Below are 14159 nucleotides of genomic sequence, written 5' to 3'. Positions count from 1 at the left end.
CCGAGGTCATTATCATTAATCGGGTTTAACCCCCCATTACACAAAATTAATTAGTTTAACCAAGAATTTACATTTTTTGGTCAAACAATTTGGCGTCGTATGTGGAGATTTCCTAGTTAAATTTTTAGTTTCTTCAAGATCTATAACTGGCACAGTTCACAAAAAACCCTATTTTCTTGTACACACAACTGACATGGCAGGTAAGGGAGAAGAAATAATGAAGACAGTGGTTGATCTCACTGCAAACCTCTTGAACACCATCAACGAGGTTTTCTGAAATGGAAGGCGAAGATATAACGCCTAACGCCTCTCCCAGGCAAAGTGGGTCGCCCATTCCTCATGGCAGCATCACGACATCCCACGGTATAGGAGCTTCCATGTTCACAACGGAAGAGGCACCTCCAGCAGTGAAGAAACTGCTTGAGGCTTGGCTGACACACACGCTGATCAACATCCTTGACAAGCCCGCCAAGGAGGCAGTTAGAGAAAATACAAGGACTTGCATTATACCAGTAACAACCGAGCAGCACGACTCCCTCCCTTCAATAACAAGTATCACTCACAATATTAATAATGCAGGTGAAGACACCCTCACAACCATACTGAGGAAGATGGAAAAAATGGAAAATGAAAATAAAAAGCTTCGGGACCAAATGAGAGAGCACCAAGAAAGAGTCGAGAAAATACTAGGTGCCCCAAAACTCTTGCTGAAAAGAGATGTTGGTCGGTTCGTTGAATAGCCCTACAGTGATGAAGTTGCCCCGCATGCCATACCAACGACTTTCAAGATACCGCCTTATCTGAAGATATACGACGTCCCGACCGACCCTGAGGACCATGTGACTCACTATGTTACGGCGGTAAAAGGCAATGATCTCGCCAAAGAACAAGTATCCTCCATCTTGTTGAAAAGGTTCGGTGAGACCCTCCCCGGAATAGCATTGACTTGGTACTCACAACTACCCGCACGCTCCATCGAAACATTCGAAGAGATGGCCGACAAGTTTGTAACGGCCCATGCTAGGGCCAAAAAGGCGGAGGCTAGAATGAATGATATATTTTCCATAAAGCAATCGCTCGGAGAAGGATTAAGGGACTTCATCACTCGTTTCAACTAAGTACAGATGACCTTGCCAAATGTATTAGAGGGCATGGCTGTAGCGGCTTTCCAAAACAGGCTGAACAGTAACGGTTCGAGGGCGATCATAAAATTGTTAAGTTGGCTTATGAAGTATCTCCAACCACTTAGGATGAAATACACAACGCCTATTGTGCCAATGTCCGTGCTGACGAAGACGGTTTGAATGGGCCAACCCATCGGTTGACCTCGGTACAGGCCGAGACCAGGAAGGATCGAAGGAACAATGCCAGGAGGGATCTAGCATCTCCACGACCCAATCGAGAAAGGCATTATTTGTATATCAAAAGCACCATCATGCCCCCCTCTCGCCACGAAGAAGGCCCATCTAGGCCAAGGACATGACTCAATAGAATGAGAGAGGTATGCCTCTTTTATTATCCACTCACAATTTTTTTGTGTCGCCTTCAGAAATAGTCTACGCATTGGAGAAGCTCGGACCGAAGGTGAAGTGGCCGTAAAAGATAAGGTCAGACCCAAGCACCAGAAAGTCAAATGCCCTCTGCGAGTTCCACCAGGAGTGAGGTCACAAAACTGAGGATTGCATCGCTCTAAGGCAGGAAGTCGTAAACATGCTTCACCAAGGGCACTTGAAAGAATTGCTAATCGACCGAGGCAGGACTAACTTCGCTCGAGGAAGTAAACAACACCAGGTACCGCCTAAATCGCCTTCACCAACTCACACCATTCAAATGATCAGCGGAGGCGGCGACGACATATCGATCGACAACGTAAAATTCACCACAACCCACAAACTCAAGCGGTTGATCACTCATGAACGGTATGACAAACTCGAAGAAAGTATCAACTTCAATAAGTCGGATACTCACAGTTTGGTTTTCCCTCACTATGGCGCCCTCGTTATCACTTTACGATTATTAGATACAGATATAAGACGTATTATGGTGGACGATAGGAGTGGTGCGTGCATTATCCACCCTCGAGTACTTGCACAGATGAAACTTGAGGATAACATAATGCCACGTTGCATCACGCTAACAGGTTTTAACAATGCAGTTGAACGAATATTTGGATAAATCACGCTCCCCGTCCTAGCCGGCGGTGTTGTGAGCACCTAAGTTTTGCTCTACATAGGAAATTACTCCTAAAAAATAATCTAAAAATAATTTTAATCGTTTTTATGAATTTTAGAAGTTTTATTTATTTGTTTTGTATTTATTCGCATTGTTATGCATGTTAGGAATATTGTAAATCAAGAAAAATCATAAATAAATATTCAAATCTTAATTTCATAGCATTCTAGCTTTTAAATTGTGTTTTAGAATTTAATTACATTGTTAAATGCATTAGTTAAATTCATAAAATCACAAAGTACATTCTTAGTTTAGTTAATTAATTAATTAGTTGCATTAGTCCGATCCATCATTAAGTAAAATAGATAAATAGGCTAGCCACACAAAAATGGGATTTAAATTAAAATTTGAGTCTAAAGTGGCTAATTTTACAAAAGGCTAATAAAGAAGGAAAAGAAGGAAAAAGGTTGCTAAGCTAAATCGGATTGGGCCATTGTTTCAAGCCCAATTTTTGCCACATTTTCGCCCCACACCCGGTTCAAACCCTTAAAATCTTAGACTATGAAACGACGTAGGATCACCCCAATACTACGTCGTTTTCCCTTCCCATCTCATTAAAACTCCCCTTCCCCTTAACAATAAATGAATTCGGACCCTTCTCCTTAGAAAAAAACCCTAGAGCCGCTACCCCTCCCATGTTGTCTCTCTCTCAAAAATTTATGAACGACCCTCCCATATACATTGACAGAAACCCTAACAACAATTCCTCTTCCCCTTTTAGAACAAAAAAATCGGAACCCTCATCTCCAAAGATCGGACCACCCCATTGACGAAACCTAGCAGCCGCCGCCACCCTCCCTTTCCAAAAAACCATAGGCATCCTCCTAATCTGCTTCCTCACCTCACTCATATACTCCCTGAAAATATACACACCACTACTATAAGTGACAACAAGATCCTAGTTAAGACACAACCAACATTTGTTCCCTCTTTCTCTCTCTCATCACCTTCTTCCATTTTCTGCTGATTAAAACCGAATTTTTCAGGCCTAAAGAAAATTGTATTAAAAGAAAAATGGCAAGTGGGGGGTGGCTATGATGATGCAAGTCAAAAAATAGACTATGTTTTTAAGGTGGTATTAATAGGTGATTCAGCTGTAGCCAAGGACATTTGTTATTCAACATAAGTTTGTTAAAGCTCAGATCTGGGACACTGCTGGTCGAGAAAGTTTTGTTGTTGTCGAGTCAGTTCGACCTGCTATTTCTGAAATTGTGAAGCTTTGTTGGAATTTCTAATGTTATTGAAGAGATTTGTTCAATAAAAGGTTTGTTTCTTAGTCTTTTCTTTTTCTTTTTGGATATTAATTCATATAACGTTTCGTTGTATTTTTCTTTTCTGAATGTTCTTCTTTGCTATCTATTAATCTTGGCTGATGTTTGTCTCATGCATATTGGTGTACTACTTTCATTTGGTTAATCGTAGAGGTTATGACGGTTTCCATTTCATCTTTCTTTATGTCAGTTATTTTATTTCATTGATTTGGTTTATGTGCGAGAATATCTCTACTTTCTGTTTTATTTTTAGTTTCGAATGTATAATGGCTTGAGTCTTCCAATTTTGATTAGAAATTTTCATTACTCATTTGTGAAAGATTTAATGGCAGTAGGTTGTTTATTTTCGTTTGGTCCAATTTAATAAAAGTAAAAATGTTGTTAACTTACTAATTAATGATGTGTTGAACTCATACGCCTTTCCACAATAATACTTTTTCATAAATCATGATCTCAATAATCTTAAACGTAAGAGATGAACAACATATGAACATCGTAGCCTGCTTTAGGCGCGATTAATTAATAAATCATCGCGACTATGGGTACGGTTCCCGTAGCATGGTTGCGACACATAATTCCGAATTCGAGTGTGCATTTCACGTGACCCGATCATAACTTCAAATAATAATAATAAAAATAAACATATTGTAAATTATGGGTGCGTTTCACGTGACGCGATTCGCAATTTGAATACAAACAAACGAGTGTGCGACATGGCGACTGTGACTATAAATTCAAATAAATAAGCTCATTTCGAATAATGTCACTTTAATTGAAAAAGCTCCATATCCCCTCAGAAAAAGGAGGTGTGACAGCACTGACGACTCTGCTGGGATCAAACCCAGAATCTCTGGTTTAAGGTTAAGAATTCGAGTTTAGAATAACTGTTATAGTTGGCTTTTGTTTATTATGATATTTTTACGTGTTTGAGCTTAATGTGCTAATTGCCACTTTTTACCGCTTTGATATTCTGTGAACTGTATATAAAACTATTACGAAACCTTTATTCTCTCTGAGTCTTCTAAATCTTCTGGGAAATACACGCTGGTGTGACTTCTTTTTTGTTAGTGGCATACCCTAATTTAGAACGAGGATCGGATCAATTACAAAGCTGTATGATCTTTTGGTTATCGGTATGTTGCCCCCTGGCTCGAGTTGTCCGCTCGGGTAAGTCAGGTCTAGAACAATACACCCGGGTTTTAAACCTAAAATAACATAACCTCATGTCGAATCCCTAGTAGGAACGTTTGTTTGCATCACGTGTATTTGACTTTGGGGACTCAACACAGGGGTTGAGTCCGTCTAGGCTAGGTGCACTCACAATAAAAAAACTATCCTGATGCATTTTACGTGCTACTTGTACATTTATTTGCTTCGGCTTGCATGTTAACCAGATTCTAGAATAGGGAAGAAAAATCAAGAAAAACCAAGATTGAGGTACAACAACAACAACCACCTAGTAAAATCCCACTAGTGGGGTCTGGGGAGGGTAGTGTGTACGCAGACCTTACCCCTACCCCAAAGGGGTAGAAAGACTGTTTCCGAAAGACTCTCGGCTCAAGAGAACAAAAAGACAAAATAAGACAATATTAGTATCACCACATAAATCATAGGAAAATAGGAACAACATGAAATCCATAAGAAAGATGTAAAGCAAAAGCGATAGCTAGTAAATAGGTCCTGCACTGAAAAATAGTAAAACACAATATTGCCACTAGTTATCTTAGACAAAAACCTTATCAGGCTAGTCTCACAAAGGTATTAAGTAAGCCAAGACTCAACTACCTCCTAACCTACAACCCTAATAGTCGACCTCCATAACTTCCTATCAAGTGTCATGTTCTCAGAAATCTGAAGCCTCGCCATATCCTGCCTGATCACCTCTTACCAATATTTCTTAGGCCTCCCTCTACCTCTTCTCGATCCCTCTACAACTACGTGGGTCTGATTCTCACCAGATGTGAGATACGTAGGCAAACCTCATCGGTTTCGGCCCAAAATTTTAAAAATACAAAAATATTTTCCTTTAATTCCTTCTGGATGTGAAATACGTAGGCAAACCTCATTGATTCCGGCCCCCAATTTTCAAAAATCCAAAAATATTTTCTTTGTAGAAGTCTTTTATTCGAAAAAAGAAAATAAATCAAATCAAAATCCAAAAAATATTTTCTACCTTTTATAAGTCTTTGTCTCAAAAATAAATAAATCAAAATCCAGAAAAAATAATTTTTCCTTTCTTCTTTAGAAGTCTTTCTTTCTTCTTTAGAAGTCTTTCTTTTGAAAATTTCAAAAAAAAATCAAAGCCTATCCAAAAATATTTTCTTTCCTCTTTAAAAGGCTTTCTTTCGCAAAATTCTCAATAAAAAAAAGAAAAGAAAAAATGAAACGCAAAAAAAAAAAATATTCTTTTGCTAAACGTTTTCATTGTCTGAGTGTTATAAAAAATAAAAAAAAGAGTTAGTTTATTTACTCCATTCCTGATTTTCCTGAATTACGTGATGATCTGATTCATGCAGTGTCATGATACGTAGGCAATCCTCATCGAATTCGATCATAACCATAGACAATTTGAGTGGAAAAAAAACCGACAAAGAAGAAAAACAAAAGAGAAAGAAAAAAAGAAAGAAAATTTGAGTGAAAAAGAAAGAAAAGAGTGAAAAATGAAAGAGCGAAAAACAGCGAAAGAGAGGAAACAAAATCATGATTTGAAATTTGAGAAAAGAGATAGTAAAGCCAGGATGAACCATACAGCCATTGCAAAAATATTTAGAAGCATTTAACTGTTCAGGTGCATTGCATTCCCAATATGTGATTCCTTATCTGTTAAATGTCTCAAACTGACAAGGTTGTTGTGTGTGAAAAATAAGACAGGTCCTGTTTGGTGGTTGGTTTTGTTGGTAATCTGGTTTCCTATCCTTACTTCACAAGATCCAAAGGAAAGGTTCATATGGCCTCCGAAAGTCATCTACCAATTATTGATCCCGAGGATAGCCCAGTACCGGCTATTCCACAACTAGAATCAGCAGCTGCCGAAGAGAATAGGATGTTGCGTGTTCGCATATCGAAAATGTGGGATGCCTAGTCTAATGGTAGGGAACCGCCAAGTGCAATCCCTGGGTTCCCTGAGTTGATCCCTAAGTCAAGTGAGGCTACCAATGTCCATGTGCCCAACCTGTTCATCCCGTGCGAATACCCCTCCCTCCCCCTGTAGCCTAATGGTCCTGGTATGCCTTCTGTGGTTCGCCCCTAGGTGTTGGATTCAAGGGCACCGCCAGCAATGTTCTCTGCAACACCAGTCTACACCACATCATAACCAACTTTACCACGGCCGTATGTTGAGCCTCCAATGTTCACCTTTCAGGGTCCACAGTTTTAACATAAATAACATATGTGACCCCATACTCATTTACTCAACCTCCGCAATATGACTTCTCGGTGGAGAAAGAAAAGGTTGTCAAGAATCCCGAGCAAGAGGAAATGGCTCGAAAGATAAAGAGCCTGGAACAAAGCCTAAAAAACATGCAAGGCCTGAATGGCCAAAAGAGTGTCTCATACTCCGACCTATGTATGTTTCCCTATATTCACTTGCCAACTGGTTTCAAGATGCCAAAATTTGAAAAGTACAACGGGCACGGAGACTCGATCGTCCATTTAAAAATATATTGCAATCAGCTGAGAGGGGCGGGTGGAAAAAAAGAACTTCTGATAGCTTATTTTGGAGATAGTCTGGCGGGAATCGCTTCCGAATGGTACATGGATCAAGAAATTACCCATTGGCATGTGTGGGACGACTTGGCTCGAGATTTTGTCCGCCAGTTCCAGTATAATGTGGACATCGCTCCCGGCAAGAACTCTTTGTCCAATTTGAAAAAGAAAACCACGAAAAGCGAGTATGTTGTCAAATGGTATGAGCAAGCTGCTAGGGTAAAGCCTCCAATGGACGAAAAAGAAATGGTTGCGGCCTTTCTACAGGCCTAAGAGGCCGATTATTTTGAGAACATGATGTCTGCCATGGCTAAACCTTTTGCAGAAGCAATAAAAATTGAGGAAATGGTTGAAAACGATTTAAAAATAGGTCGAACTTGAGTCAAGCTGCTTTTAAGGCTGCATCACAGGCTGCTCAGAATGGTTCGGAGGGTTTGATGAACAGAAATGGGAGAGAAGATGGAGCCATGATGGTTTCCAATTCGAGGGGGCTCGCAGGTCATTCAGCCAATCATATATGCTTCCTGAGGTGCCTCAACACTAATATCCCTATCAAAATGTTGCTTATGATGTGGCACCGCCTCCCTATGCAGTGATGAACGCGCAACCTTACACGCGGTCACAACATTATACACAAAACCGAGCTCCACCTCCCAGAAATGCCCATCCTTACCAAGCTCCATATAATCCCCAACCAAATGATTCCCAATACAATCCTCGCCCAAGAGAGCCTTTCAAAAAGAATCAGTTCACCCCTATTGGTGAATCGTATTCAAGCTTGTTCCAAAAGCTAATCAGGCTAGATCTATTATAGCAGGTGGCCTCGAATCGGCCGAACCTTGAGTCCCCCTCGCACTGAGCTGATGCTAGATGTGAATACCATTCTGGAGTAGTAGGACACAGTATGGAGGACTGTTGTACCCTCAAAAGGACAGTTGAAAACTTGATTGAAGCTGAAAGAATCGTTCTCCGGGATGAAGAGGCTCCTGATGTGGCGAACAATCCGTTGCCTGCTCAAAACACCGGGCCGATAGTCGGAATAATTTATGAAAATAAGGAATTTGATCCGGCACTGAAGGCCATTGCAGCCATTGTCGAGACAGAAGAAAATCCAAAAAATGGTCGTCAAGCCTGAAAGTTCCCTATCAGACGGGAGTCTCGGTAGCCAGTCTTGCTATCCTTTCTGCGTTCGGATTATTTCAAGGTGTGATCCGGATGTTTTACTTTATTGTCTTACTTTCAGATGTAAACCCTTCTATCTTTAAAATTTAAAAAAAAATCAAATAAAAAAAATTAAATGAAATTAATATTTCATTGTCCAGGAATGTCTTTTTTCTTATTTTCTTTTCAGTTTTGTTAAATGCGGATTTTAATGACATGACATGCTGCCCAGATCTTTAAACGCTGTCAGAGTTCGAAATAATGAATCAAGAATAAGAATGCAATGAAAATAGGTTTAAGGAAATAAAATAAAGAATCAAAACAGCTAAAAGAAAATTGGCTCCAGATTGGAAAGATCCATACATTGTAGCAAAAGTACTGCCAAAATAGTGCATTGTACATGGGACACATCGAAGGAAATATCCCCGAAACAACTGTCAATGCAAATGGAGTCAAAATGTACTATGCTGGATCCTCTATATAACATTAATGTTCTCCGATTAGGATGAAGAAGACTTTCATTCTCGCTAATCAAACACTATCCACCCTTTGCAAACCCTTTGAGCTGGTTACTTTTCTTTGATTACCCTCTTTGGAACTTGAAAGTGTCATTAAAACAAAAAAAAACAACAAAAAAGACAAAAAAATGAAATTAAAAAAAAAGAGAAAAAGGAAAGGAAAAAGAAAGAGAAAAGAAAACAAAACAGAAGAAAAAGAAAATAAAATCAAAAAACAAAGTCCCCTGAACTACGTTCGACTTGATTCCGAAAGAATACGTAGGCAACCTCTCCCTGGGGTTCAGTCATACCAAAATAAAAATTCAAATTCCCTCCAAAGTGAAAACGGGGGCACACGTTATAATGGTTCGGCGATGGTTTCGCCTGAAAAGTTCCCAAAGTTGTAACTCAATTCAAATCCTTTTCAAGTCCTTCAAATCAATCAGCGAGAATGTTCAAAATGGGAGGATGCAGTTACTTGGATTTAATGCAACCAAATGAGAGAGTCTTGTTGGTGAAAACCCTCACGGGCATCGTAAGGCGATGGTAAGCAGAGAAATTAAAATTGAGAGTGTCTTGTTAGTGAAAACTCGCAAAGAGCACTATAAGGAGATGGTGAGGAGAGAAACTAGAGAGGTCAATTGTTGAAAACCCGCAAAGGGCGCCACTGATCGAAAAGAGGATCCTCATAGTCACTGGTATCGACATAGTCCTGGTCAAGGTTTCTTAGTCTCGAGGCAAAAGTCGTGATGAATTTCTGAGAGTCTCCCGGTTTACACAGATCAGGTATCCAGTGCAAAAGGCATGTCATGTTCATTGAAGTTCGCATGTACTCCAGATAAGTCCTTCTTTCTTTTCTCCAAAAGGGATACCTTTTGTCTACATTCATTATCCATTCCATTATTTGTTTTTCTTTGAATCCATTTCGATCTAACTCTGTTCTGAAACTTAGGCAAAGAAGGGATGTCAAGACTGACTTACAGGGTTCTCGCTTGATACGAGCTAAATATACAAAAAAGGCACCCAACCTCGGCAGGGGCATCAAGTCAACCTCGATTGGCCATGGCGGCCGATGTTTCGAAATCAAAAACTCTTGAAAGAAGAAAATCAAAGTTAAATGCCCACAAAAGCAAAATAAAGTTGAAAAGGTTAAGTCCTAGGTGACTAATCGTCATGGAAAAGTTTGGAAAAGCTAAAGGTTTCCCAGGGCCAAAAATAAAATCGGTCCTCACAACCAGTTGCAGTTGAAAATATCATCAAAGGAGTCGGGTCGAGATCAAGTGACCAAAACAATCAAGGTCACAAAACTAACCAGCATTTCAAACTGACAAGTTGTTCTTTGTTTGAAAAATAAGAAACAAGTGCAATCCAAAGCAACCTTGCAAGAAGCAGGTGCAACCAAATAGAAACCGCGCGGAGACTAAAATAGCTCTACAACAACAACCCCCAAAAGGGAAGTTTTCTTCAAATTCTTTCTCGCATTTCTACTCATTCTCTTTATTAAAAAAAAGAAGAAAAGTTCAAAATTTTGGTAGTATAAGGTCTTCATTCCCTAGTCGCTTTTCCAACATAGGGTCTCCACTCCCTAGTTGATTTTATTTTAGACATAGGGTCTCCATTCCCTAGTCGCCTTTCCAACATAGGGTCTCCACTCCCTAGTTGATTTTGCTTTAGATATAGGGTCTCCACTTACTAGTCACTTTTCCAACATAGGGTCTCCACTCCCTAGTTGAAGTTTGTCTTAGACATAGGGTCTCCACTCCCTAGTCACTTTTCCAACATGGGGTATCCACTCCCTAGTTGATTTTATTTTAGACATAGGGTCTCCACTCCCTAGTCGCTTTTTCAACATAGGGTATTCACTCCCTAGTTGATTTTTTTAGACATAGGGTCTCCACTCCCTAGTCGCTTTTCCAACATAGGGTCTTTATTCCCTAGTTGATGTTTATTTTAGACATAGGGTCTCCATTCCCGAGTCTTTTTTTCCAACATAGGGTCTCCACTCCCTAGTTGACTTTATTTAGACATAGGGTCTCCACTCCCTAGTCGCTTTTTCAACATAGTATCTCCACTCCCTAGTTGATTTTACTTTAGACATAGGATCTCCACTCCCTAGTTGCTTTTCCAACATAGGTCTCCACTCCCTAGTTGATCTTATTTTAGACATAGGTGTGAGCATGTAATTTTCGCCCAACCTAAAATACTCCTACAAAATTACAAAATAGATTTTTGTAGTTTATTTTTATTTTTATAGAATTTTTTAGGGATATTTGTTTAATTATTTGCATTTTTAGTAGAATTACAACATGAAAAATATCCTAAAAAATATCAAAATTCCATGCATTTCATAGTAGTTTGTGTGTTCGTACTTTAGGATTAATTTGGGTAATTAATTGTTGTTAAAATGAAAATAAAAAAATATACATAATGGTTTCATTTTTTTTCCTTTTCTAGTTTTGGTATTTTTCTTTCATTAGATTTAAAATCAAATAAGTATGTTAGCATGAGAATTAGCTAGTTAAATCAACTTTATTATTGGGTCTTGTTTAGGATTTAATTTAGGTTCAATTGAATTTTTTTTAGTAATTGGTAATTAGTATTAGTATTAAGTAATATTAAAATTAAGTCAAATAATGAGAGGGGGAAATTTGGACTTAGAGCTCGATTTGGGCCTCAGATTTGCTAAGCCCAAACCCTTTCTTCTCTTTAAATCCGCAAGGCTAGCCTCCTTACCGGCCCTAAACCCGCCCCGATCCGCCCCCAATCCCTCTTCAAATCTCAGCCCTTGATCCATTTAGATCCAACGGTCCCTATTCCTCCTCACTACTATATAAAACTCTAATTATAACCTTTCCCAACCCTAACGCTAAAGAACCCAAATGGCGCTGCCATTCCCACCCGATCTTTGTCGCGTTCCAACCCTTCAAAACTCGCCAAACTCAGGCGAGTTCACTCGCACACGCCTTTATCTCACCACATCATCAAGATTCTAACGACCTCTGACAGATTTTCATCTCCCATGTGTTTTCTTGAGAATGAATTCTGAAAAATGGGGACCGTGGATTGATTTTGAATCGATCCTCTCTCTCCATTTGTCCGGATTCGTTCTAAAAAGAATATTCTCGGATTTTTCTTGAAGAAGAGAATAGAAGCTTCGAATGAGGAGTAAATATATCCAGGTTTGGCACCCGATTAGGGGGATTTTTTTGGGGAAGGTGAAGAAGAGTCTTAGAACAAAATATCAGTGACAGATTCTGAGAGAAAATTAGGGTTTTGTTTTTTTCCTTTTGTTGTCTTGTTAATACCAGAGGAAGACATCGAATTTTTTTTAGTTTTCTTTTGTTTTGTTTCGTTTGAAATTTCGCTTCCAAAATTAGAAAACTTCAAAAATATGGAGTTCCATTTCTGTTTTTGGATTTCTGTTTGAAAAAAGGATTTCTTGGAGATTTTGTGAGAAAAGGGAGTTTTCTCTGAAAATGTTCATACGCAAAAGAACATCTTAAAACAAAAATTGGGATTTCCGAGTTTATCGCCGAATCTTCTTTTCAAGTTTTCAATCTTTATTCGGTATATTTTTGTTTTCCCTGAGATTCGCTGTTGTCGAGGTAATCCTCTGCTGAAATCGTGTCATTGCCCATGCTTGATTCTGATGTCATAAAATGCAAAAAATGTACATGTTGTAAGTTGAATCGAGATGTTGTTGAACATTTATGACTGAGACATGATCGTACTACACTTTGTTTTAGATTTAATGAAATTTATCCATCTGTTCTATGCTATGTTTTATGACTACACTGGATTTTTGTTTGAGCATGTTGTTCATTAATCGTTTTTATTTTATTTTATTTGAGCTTAGGATTTGTATTCTGAGTCAATAATCTAGTATTAATTGCTGATTAAGAAAAAATGTTGGTTTAGTCATATATTTAATGGAAGCATTTGAATAGAATCAAATTGTATTTATTTTCGTAAGCTAATAACATGGGTTGTTTTTTTTGTAGATTATTTTATTTTCAGAATCTAAAGCTAAGTGTTTAAGAGATATTTCTGTCAAATGTTCTTTGTATTAGAAGTTAGTAATTTGGAATGAAGTTTGTTATGGTGAATATATGCCCTTTGTTGGTTATTCTTTACTCTCTAGCTTGTGCTTGCAAAAATAAAATATCGTGCACTAACTAATGTGGTCAGTATAGAGGCAGGTCTAAAATTGTCTTTGCCTTTTGCTTCATCTTCGTATGGCTATAGTGAGAGTTTTGTGGAGTGAAAAATCAATGTGAGCACGTGATTTTTGCCCTATATGAATTACTCCAACAAATTCAAAACAAAATAATTTCTTTCAGTGTTTGCAGTTTTATTAGATTTTGTGGCATTTTCTGTTAATTATTTGCATTTGTCTGTGCATGTCTATTTTATTTAATTCATGAAAAATACAAAAAATATGTTACATCTGCATTTAGGATTTAATTTTATATTTTTAGATTAATTAGTAAATTAGTTGTTTATAAAAAATGAAAATCATAAAAAAAAATTCATTTTGCATTTTTACTTTTAATTTGTGAATTGTATAATTTTTCTTTAAATTTAGGATTTAATTAATTATTGTAAATACCATGATGAGTGATTAATCTAATTGGGTAGGTTAATTTAGTTTAAAATTATTATTAGTTAATTTAGGGTTTATTTTAATTTTGAAAAGAAAAGAATTTTGAAATTGAAAAGGAAAAAGAAAGAAATGAAAGGAAGTCTGAATCTGGGCCAAAACCAATCCAAACTTCCCCAGCCCAAACGAAAATTGCCCCACATCCGGCCCAGATCCGAGTCCAACCCGGTCCATCCCTCCAACTAAGTCAAACGACGCCGTTTCAACCTTGTTGATCTGGACCGTTGATCTCAGTTGATCAAACGGTCCGTAACTAACCCTGTCTCAAATATAAGTGTTTGAATCTCGCACCCCCCTCATTTCCCAGACCTCATCGTCCCCAAGCCTAACCCCAGCGGAGCCGCCCTAATTTCCTCCACCGTCCACCGGCGGCGCCACCTCCAAACGCCACCAAAACCACACCCTATAGCCTCATCACTCCCCTCTTTCCAAATCCCTATTCTGTTTCCCTCAAATGTTGCCCCAGCTCCTCAAATCTTAGATAAAAAATGAACCCCAGAAATCCCAAGTCAAGTTTTGGCAAAATTTCGTGCCGAATCTGAGTTTATTCGTGTGTTCTTCGTAAGAGCACACAATTAACCTTAGATTTGGCCGGAAAATCCGAGGATCTGAAGACCCAGGCTTCCCTTTTAT

Source organism: Nicotiana tabacum, chromosome 8 (genome assembly GCF_000715075.1).
Source record: "Nicotiana tabacum cultivar K326 chromosome 8, ASM71507v2, whole genome shotgun sequence".
Classification (NCBI taxonomy): Eukaryota; Viridiplantae; Streptophyta; class Magnoliopsida; order Solanales; family Solanaceae; genus Nicotiana; species Nicotiana tabacum.
This window is presented reverse-complemented; position numbering follows the sequence as displayed.